A 9,495-nucleotide genomic window follows, 5' to 3' on the forward strand; every position below is an offset into this window, starting at 1 on the left:
AGCGGGGGTACGCGAGGACTGGAATTGAGAACCGCTGCTCTACGGTGATGGGTAGAACTTGTTTCCTTGTTGTCATTCATTGACCTGCACTGACCCCAGATTAGTCAGTCAGACGTCCCCCTTGGCACGGGGCAGCGGTCAATCACTTTACTGATCTGTGGCACCCCGTGGTGGCACTGGAACCTTCCTGCAGTGATTTGCGTGTACCCACGTAGCTCTCTCTGCCACTTTCACCGCAGTGTGTTATCAGCAGGACCTGGAACGGGCCGTTCCACCTCTTAGATTTCCAGTGTTTCCTCCTCAAGTCCTTCATTACCACGAAATCACCAGGCCTGATGTCATGCAAGACTCCTTCAGCTAGCTTGGGCAGAGTGTCCTTGACCTGCTAAGATATCTGAGAGACAACAATACACAAATTTCGACAATAGTTTAGCATGTCATATTCACACAAGGCTGTAGAGGGCAGTGGTCGTGGTACTCCAATGGAAGTTGGCCTGCCAAACAGAATTTCAAACGGACTCAAATTAGACTTTGTTCTTTTTCTCATTCTCATGTACATCAACACAATGGGGAGTGCTTTTACCCAAGACAAACCTGTCTGCTCACAACACTTCATTAATTTGTTCTTTAATGTCACACCTGAGTGATGGCTTCATTTGCGAAAGGTTTTTCTAGGTATTCCCCATCGAGAAATAATTTCAGACAAAAGTGCTTTCGCAACGGCACTAGCATTCTGCTTGGATGTAGGAAAAGCTTCAACCCATTTTGAGAACAGGTCAATCATAACCAATCAAAACTTTTTTTCTTTCACATGGTGTCAATTCAATGAAATTGAACATTATGTGATCAAATGGCTGATTTGGAATTGGGTGTACCGTTTGAGGCATCAGTTGCCCTCTGCCCACATTGCTTGTGGCGCAGATCATGCATGATTGGCAATATTTGTCCGCAAAAGAAGTAAAGCCCTTTGTGAACCAATATTGATTCAACAAATTAAACATTCCCCCTTTACTCACATGATCTAGTCCATGTGCAAGTTTTGCATAGTGTGGGAAAAAGTGTTTTGGCAGACATGGTTTGCCTTCAGTTTGCACTCGGCCTTCACCCATTGTTTCTTCTCTTCTGCTGTCGCAAAAGCTTGCATAGCTGTAAGAGAATCAGAAGAGAGTGTGACTGAGTCATTGTTACACATGTTAGAGAAGATTCTGTTCTCATAGTTGTGTCCTTCGCAGCTGTATCAGCTTGCTTCTTACCTAAAGACACAAAATCATCACTCTTGGAATGTGCAACGCATTTGCAGATAGCAATTGACTTTGGTAGCAAAATTGCTTCTAACAATGCTGCTATTTTATCATGGTTTAGAACAGGCTTACCATCAGACTTTAGAAATTTCCTGTGTTTCCACAATGCCCCAAAATCAAGACAAACCCCAAAAACATAACGAGAATCTGTGTAAATAGTAACTGTTTGTCTTTCAGCAATTTTGCATGCCTCTGTCAATGCTGCTAATTCGGCTGTTTGCGCGGGGAGCGCTCCGGATGTTATTGTTGCATATGTACTGCTCTATTTTTGCCAGTTTTGGGTCTTTAGATGCTGAACCATCAACGAATAGAATTAAGTCAGCATTTTCTAAGGGGGTTTCTTTTAAATCTGGTCTTGGTTTACGGATCAGTTCCAATGTGGCAACACAGTCGTGTTCTTCCCCATCCTGCTCCGTTGGGAGCAGTGTAGCAGGATTTAACACTGTGCATCTTTTTATCATGATGTTTGGCATTTCCAACAAAATTGCATTGTACCTGAGCCATATGGCGGTTGACAAATGGGATGTTTTCTGTTCTAACAGGATCATAGAGACCGCGTGTGGCACGAGCAAAGTCACATCAGAGTACCCCATAATTTCCCTTGAAGCTAAAATAGCTTTTTCTGCAGATGCTACAGCTCTCAGGCATTTTGGCAAGCCTGCCGCTACCAGATCGAGCTTACTCGAAAAATAGGCCACAGGTCTCAGTTTTCCCCCATGATCCTGTAACAGAGCAGAAGTCATGAACCCATTTTTCTCATCAACAGTTTGTACAAAATTTCTCTCTGGGTCTGGAAGTCCCAGGGTTGGTGATGTTTGTAACAGTATTTTCAAATTCTCAAATGCTTTCTCTGCTTCTGGGGTCCAGGTCAGTTTGTCATGTGGTTTCAAGCCCTTCCCATGAGCCAAAGCGCTCAGGGGCGATTCTTCGATAGCATAATTTGGAATGAACGTTCGACAGTACGAACACATGCCCAAAAATGACATTAGTTGCTTTTTCGTGACTGGCTTTGGAATCTTTTGAATTGCCTCTTTTCGTTTTTCAGATAGAGATTTACCATTTTTGTGATGACTTGAACTAAAAATGTCACCTCCCTTTTTACAAACTGCAGTTTTGACAAACTGGCTTTGTGACCCTCAGCAGCCAAATGTTTTAGAAGTTTTACAGTATCTCGCTCCCATGTCTCCTTATCTCTCACAGCGATAAAAAATATCATCCACGTACTGAAACAATGCTGTACCTGGTGTCAGCTGCAATGGCTCTAAGCTTCTTCTCAGTGCTTCATTTAAAATCGTTGGAGATTCGCAGTAGCCTTGGCAGAGCCTGGTGAAAGTGTAGGCCTTACCATCAAAATTGAAAGCAAACCAAAATTGGCTGTCTTTGTGAACTGGCACAGAGAAGAAAGCATTAGATAAATCAACAACTGAAAACCACTCAACATCGCTTGGCACTTGTGAAAAGATTGTATATGGATTTGGAACATTCGGAGCTTGTGCTTGAACTGCTTCATTCACAGCCTGCAGATCTTGCACAAAACGGCACTCAGTTGTTTGGCCTGCGTTCCTTATCTTTTTGACAGGGAAAATAGGTGTACTCACAGGAGAATTCTCACAGGGCACAATTACCCCAGCTGCTCTTAATGATTCAAAAACTGGCTTTATCCCCTCAATAGCCTCTTTTTTTCAGGGAATACTGCGGTTTGCATGGTCTATAATCAGATTCTGGAGTGATTTGAACTGGTTCACAATTTTTAACCAGCCCCACGTCAAATTTGGATGAGGCCCAAAGTGTTTTAGGGACCTCTTTGAGCGCTGGATGAGTCTCTACTTCCTCTGCTGAGAGAAAGGAGTGTGTTGTTGTCATCAATCACACAGACTGTGCGTAAAGCTCTAACAGCAGGCTTGTGCAAACACATTCGGTATGCGGAGTTGGATTGTATTCAACATTTTCCTCTGCTGTCTCCACCCAATTCACATGAAAAATACACATTTTTACAAATAAACCAATGTCGTCCCAATGGTCATTGTTCTTTTTGGACAATGGAACATGTGGGAAGGAATCAACAACATCAAAAAACATTTGCTGTTCATTTCTCAAATCAACAGCAACAGTACATCTGTTTTCTGTCCAGATTAACCATTTGTGTCTGAGCAATGTAAATCAGAGAATAGCATAATTTCAGAATTAGGTGAAACTCTGTCTTTTGCAGCATTGACAAGCTTTTCACATAATTCGTCATCTTTCAGTTTCCACTGGTAAATATACAACTGCGATTGCTGAATTGTGGTTAAAGTTTGAATTTGACACTGGACCACTTGAATTCCGTCTGGGCTTGATAACAAAGAAATACCCAGTTTGCACATTAAATCTCTTCCTAACAAATTTTGAGGGCAGTTTCCTGACAGTTGAAAACAATGCTTAAGTTCATGCCATTCTCATCCTCACATCTCAATGGTACAGTGAAATTTTCTCTGACAGTATGACCAGATGCAGAAGTTCGCCAAACAAAATTTCCACTTAATTTGGAATTGGATCTATTTCATCCATTCTAATTACTGAGTTGCCAGCCCTTTCACCTCCTTTTACCCATAATCTAATCTGTGGCATTTGTTTATAAACTAAATCATTCAGATGACTATATGTGCCTATGTTCTTGTCGAGAGAAGATTTGTCATTTTCTAATCTTGCAATGTGATCATGTATTAAAGCAAGCATATTTACTTCATTGCTATGAGCAGGAATATGAGCAAGCATATTTACTTCATTGCTGTTAGCTGGGTTAGACAATGTGTGTGTGTGTCTGTGTTGTTCTTACCTGTTTGTGCTGCGTGGCCTTGGTGGACTTTGCTCCCGACTCCCCCCTCCTCCTGAGTACATTGTGCAATAGGGTGATACCACACTGTGGTACAGGGTTTCTTTTCTGATTCTCACCCACCCTCAACATTTATGACCATTCCTCTATGAACCAGGGTTAAAAAACCGGGGGAAGTCATGGCCTAATGGTTTGAGAGTCGGACTCATAACCCAAAGGTTGTGGGTTCGAGTCTCGTACCGGCAGGGATACATGAAAAATACACGTTTTTACAAATAAACCCAATGTCTTCCCAATGGTCATTGTTCTTTTTGGACAATGAGACATGTGGGAAAGAACCAACAACATCAAAAACTTTTGCTGTTCATTTCTCAAATCAACAGTAACAGCACACCTGTTTTCTGTCCAGATTAACCGTTTCAAGTCTATTGTGTCTGTACATTGAAACCATTTCTGTTCAAACATTTCATCTCTTCCAAATGATACATGTGCTGAGCAATGTAAATCAGAGAATGGCATAATTTCAGAATTAGGTGAAACTCTGTCTATTGCAGCATTGACAAGTTTTTCACATAATTCATCATCTGTCAGTTTCCACTGGTAAATGTTCAACTGCGATTGTTGGATTGTGGCTAAAGTTTGAATTTGGCATTGGACCCACTTGAATTCCATCTGGGCTAGATAACAGAGAAATACCCAGTTTGCACATTAAATCTCTTCCTAACAAATTTTGAGGGCAGTTTTCTGACAGTAGGAAACAATGCTTAAAGCTCGTGCCATTCTCATCCTCAAATCTCAATTGTACAGTGAAATTTTCTCTGACAGTATGACCAGATGCAGAAGTTCGCCAAACAAAATTTCCACTTAATTTGGAATTGGATCTATTTCATCCATTCTAATTACAAAATTGTTAACCCCCCCTATCAGCCAGGAAAGTCCTTTCAATTCCTTTTACCCACAATCTGATGTGTGGCATTTGCTTATGTGCTAAATCATTCAAATGAATATATGTGCCTACCTTTTTGTCAAGAGAAGATTTGTCATTTTCTAATCTTGCAATGTGATCATGTATTAAAACAAGCAGATTTTCTTCATTGCAGTTAGCGTGGTTAGTGTGTGTGTGCGTTTCATTCTTATCTGTTTGTGCTGCGTGGCCGTCATGGACTTTGCTCCTGGCTCCCCCTCCTTCTCCAGTTTCTGCCGCGAAAGTCTCTGTTGTCAGTCCGCCTTAGCTTTCTCTGGTCCAGCCACCGTTCGATTGATCAAATGTGGACAGTTAATTTTCCAATGCCCCCTCTCCCCACAGTAAAAGCAAACATCTGGATTGATCTGAGACTGTCTTTGTCCTCTGCCTCTTCCATGCCCTCGGCCTCTGTAATTCATACCTTGTCTCGGTGGGCCTTTGTACATCGTCAGAGCTGTCAGCTGGAGCTCTTTCTCCTTTTTCTTTCCCCCTCTTTCTTCCAGCAGTCTTTCAGCATGGAGGGCATGCTGTCTTATTTTTTCCAGTTCCTCGTCCTCCCATCCAATGCAAGTTTGCTTGATGATTGCAGCTATTTCAGGTTTCAGTCCACTTATGAGGCTGCATCGCAAATGAGATTCCCACATCTGTGGAACTTCTCCTCTTTCGACTGGTACCGGTATCCCGCTGTACTTGTTAAAAGTTTCATACAGCCGCACATAATAGTCGTTGACAGACTCGTTTCTCTGCTGCGTGCAATAGTTGATTTTGGTGGTGTTCACTCTGACTGGAAAGTCAGTCTTGGTCCGTTGACACAGTGTTGTCACTGCTTGACGATATGCTTCGTTGTTGATGTGATTCCAGTCAGCGTTCTTCCTTTGGGCGTTGCCCGTGGGGAAATGCGGTCTTATTTTGTGCCAGTCTGTTGCCCCCAAGTTTGAGCATAAGCAAATTATGCTCAAAATTACAGTTCCGTCCGGCCACTTGAATCATGGGAAAGCTCTTACGTGCTCTCCTATTCCCTCCAGTTCGTCCTCTTCCAGGCTGTCTGGTTGCAGTGTCACTCTTTCGTGAGATTTGGATCTGGTGCTGATGCCAGCCATGGAGTATTTTATTGTTTTGACGCCGTCGCTGGTGGCGGACGGTCTGGATGATGATGATGCTGTCGAAGTTTTTGTCGGGGCAGGCGCTTGCTCTCCCTTCGGCAGTTCAAAGATCTGTGCTTGTCTTTCGTCGGGCGGCAAGGACTGCGGTGCAGATACAGTTGCGCTGTAGGATGGAGGCAGCGGCGGTGGTAGCTGTATCTGATGCTGCTGTGGCATTTGTCGATAGGGGTGAGGCCAGGAGTCTATATCAAAGTCCACTTTGGCACACTGCAATTGTCTAAGGGGATAAAGAGAAGAATTCTGAGCAATATGATCTGTTCTTTTATCCTCACAAGCTACAGAACTATAATTTTTCTGTTAATTCCTAAATGGCAGCTCTTTTGATGTCTGCCTTTTCTCTCTGCGTTCTGCTTTTTCAAACCAAATTTTCCTTTGTTTCTGAAACGTCTTTTTGTTTGTTTTTCAGATTTTTCTTCTCTCTTAATCTATTTTCATATTTTTCCAAACTCTCTTTTACTCTGTTCAGAGCCGTTATGCTAAACGTACCCCTTTTTTGGAAAACCATGATTCTCAACCCATTCGGGTATGACTTCCATAATTATTTTCCCATATTTCTTTTTCATATCATTGTAAATTGGACTGTACAAATCATCTAGATCGATCTTAGATTTGACATTTCCAGACCCCATTTTTACAATCCAAGACTTTTACCTGGAACGCGTCCTCTTTCCCTTCACACGTGATCGTCACCACCATGTGGCTTTGCACTTACTCGCACAAAGTCTTGTCACCCCCCTCCCTTGCTTCCTCGCAAGACGGTCCTGCTTACTTGCAGACCTGTTTTTTCACTTACTCATGAATCCAGTGGGTGGCTTGGACTTGTGTCATAAAGTCTGGGAATATCAGATCTTGCTTTTATGATTCAGATTGGCTACACTCTGAATCATAAATGAATTATTTTAGGTTTCAAGACAATTGGATTTTCAAAATCAGTCTCAACTTTTGCTACATGCGTTTTCTGATCCGTTGAGAAACCAGCAGTGAATGTCCACAAGCCCTCAGACGTCAGCCCCCCCCTTCCCTGAAGCCTTTCGGGGTTTAGGGCTAAACCCTTTGTGGGTTTAGGGTGATCAGCCAACTAATGTCCTCAGATCCCGAACGATCAGCTGTGGTATCCCATCCTCGTCGCCAATGTTTTTCATGGAAAATCTGACTTAATAAAATATTTGTGAAGACTGAAAATGAAAATCCAAACAGAGTTTTGTCTTTGTCTTGCATTAATTCTCTGCAGAGAATGATCTGGTTTACACACAGCTTGAGTCTGTGAGCAAAGAGATAACAGGCAGGCTCACAGCCCAGATTTATATCCTTCAAAAAGATACATTGAAGACAGATAAGAATTCTTAAGCCAATCATGTTACTCAGTGCACATCACCCCATAGTACATGGTAGTGCCTGTTAATGTAGGTGTCTGGTTACTTTCAGAACTGCTCATTCCTGGTACACAACTTCTCTGAAAAGACCTCATTCACTCTATAGGTTACCATTGAATACTTATTGAGTACTGATTAAAGATTACATTCAAAAGATGTATGTAAGATAAATGTATTAAAGTGAGATCAATGCAATCAATGCAAATTAAAAAATTTCCATAACACTTCATATTGACAAATGGCTAAACAAAGAGTACCGTAACTCATTGTGCAGCTGTGTATAAAAATGGTTGTAATTCAAGGATGTGTTAAATTGATAAAAAGGTGGTAGTAAAGATATTGTTCTTATATTGTAAATGACTCTCAGACTGTGAGAAACAAGTGCAACTCAGTTCCAAGCATCATGAATGGAGGAAACCAGGTACTGCTCATCATCAGAACAGTACCATCCTGAAAGTAGAGTGTGATGGTAGCAGCCTCTTTCTGTGGGGGGTGTATTTCAGCGCAGAGACTCAGTAGAAGGACTCGGTCAGAGTATAAGAAAAGCTCAATGCAGCAAAATATAGAGATAGCCTTAATGAAAACCTAGCCCAGAGCATTCAGAACCTCGGATTGAGCAGAAGATTCTACTTGTACTGAAGATTCTTCAGGAGGGCAGTGGCCCTAAGCACATACTGTAGCTATGACAATGCAAGGGTGGCTTATTGACAACTCTGTGAATGTCCTCGAATAGTCCAGCCTTGAACCCAATCAAGTCACTTGAACCCAATCAAAGTTTTCTTGAGAAAACTGAAATGTCTCTCCTCCCCATCCAACCTGACACAGGTTAAGATGTAAGAGGTGAGGGAAAAAATGACAGAAAATTGCCAAATGCAGATGTGCAAAGCTTGTTGCCTCGTACTCAAAAAAGACTTGAGGCTGTACAGGTGCTTCAACTAAGTAGTAAGTTAGGGGTATGAATAGGGCAATGTATTTATTTCAGCTTGTCCTTTTTAATACATTTGCAAAGTTGTCACAAATCAGTTTTTGCCTTATCCTTATGGTATATGGAGTGTAGATTGACATGAAAAATCAAAGTTCAACAAAAGGCAGCAACACAAAATGTGGAAAAAAACTGAAGGGGTGAGGGCAACCCCATTATTACAGCACAGCGTCGCACAAGCTATGATATCAAGTTAAACAAACCAGGCAACCAAGAGCAATAAATGTTTTCCTCAGATGTAATATTTGATATTTATCAGTGTCAGGGGGAATAAGGTTATAAATCCCTTAGGGGTATATAAAGTTGCTTACATGTACAAGGGGAAAGTAAACACAACTTCTGTCTTAATCAGCTTCTCTGTATGTATGCTGAGAATTATGGCAATAATCCTAACATGAGCTTTCACACATCGCATAGTTTTTCTTGTTGCTTTCGCACCAGCAGCAGGAACTCCAGTCGACAGTGATGTCTTTATTTACAAATGTCAACAACCGATGAATGGAGAACGCTGTGATTGGAGCTGTTTTTGTTGTGTGTCGTGGGTTTCGTGATAACGGAGATGGAATGTAAACACACAATTTACACTTAACGTCACTGGTAGTTCCTATAGAACTGTTTCAGACCCTACTTTAAGTTGGAGCTAATTTAGTTCCCCCAAACGGAGTTCCTAAAATTAAATGTGTTCCTAACAGCAGGGAGAAGGTGTATCAGTACATTGCATCTATTGCAGCTGTGCATTCGGTTTTAAAGGGATAGCAGCCTAATTTTGTTGCTATTGTCCTAGTCATTGGTGTTAATCAAGCAACATACGAAAGACAGAAAATCACTCACTTCTCTTGACTGAAAAACTTTAGTAGCCCTAAAGATTAATCTAAATTTATTTATAGAAATAAATATGCC

The 9,495-nt window shown here is 41.6% G+C and overlaps 1 protein-coding gene and 1 long non-coding RNA gene across 2 annotated transcripts in view; one reads left to right on the forward strand and one right to left on the reverse strand.

Moving 5' to 3' along the window:
* The window catches only part of LOC107655940 (male-specific lethal 3 homolog), a gene marked incomplete at its 5' end in the record, with an annotated part of 152,236 nt that overhangs the window by 99,852 nt on the left and 42,889 nt on the right, over positions 1–9,495 (forward strand). The window lies entirely within an intron of this gene.
* Positions 9–5,312, reverse strand: LOC107655942 (uncharacterized). Its single transcript, XR_001630502.1, has 3 exons — positions 5,132–5,312; positions 1,106–1,146; positions 9–494 (listed from the first exon to the last, which is right to left on the reverse strand). It is a non-coding gene; the product is annotated as an uncharacterized LOC107655942 (long non-coding RNA).

Source organism: Sinocyclocheilus anshuiensis, unplaced genomic scaffold (assembly GCF_001515605.1).
Source record: "Sinocyclocheilus anshuiensis isolate Anshui unplaced genomic scaffold, SAMN03320099.WGS_v1.1 scaffold1759, whole genome shotgun sequence".
In the NCBI taxonomy this organism is placed as follows: Eukaryota; Metazoa; Chordata; class Actinopteri; order Cypriniformes; family Cyprinidae; genus Sinocyclocheilus; species Sinocyclocheilus anshuiensis.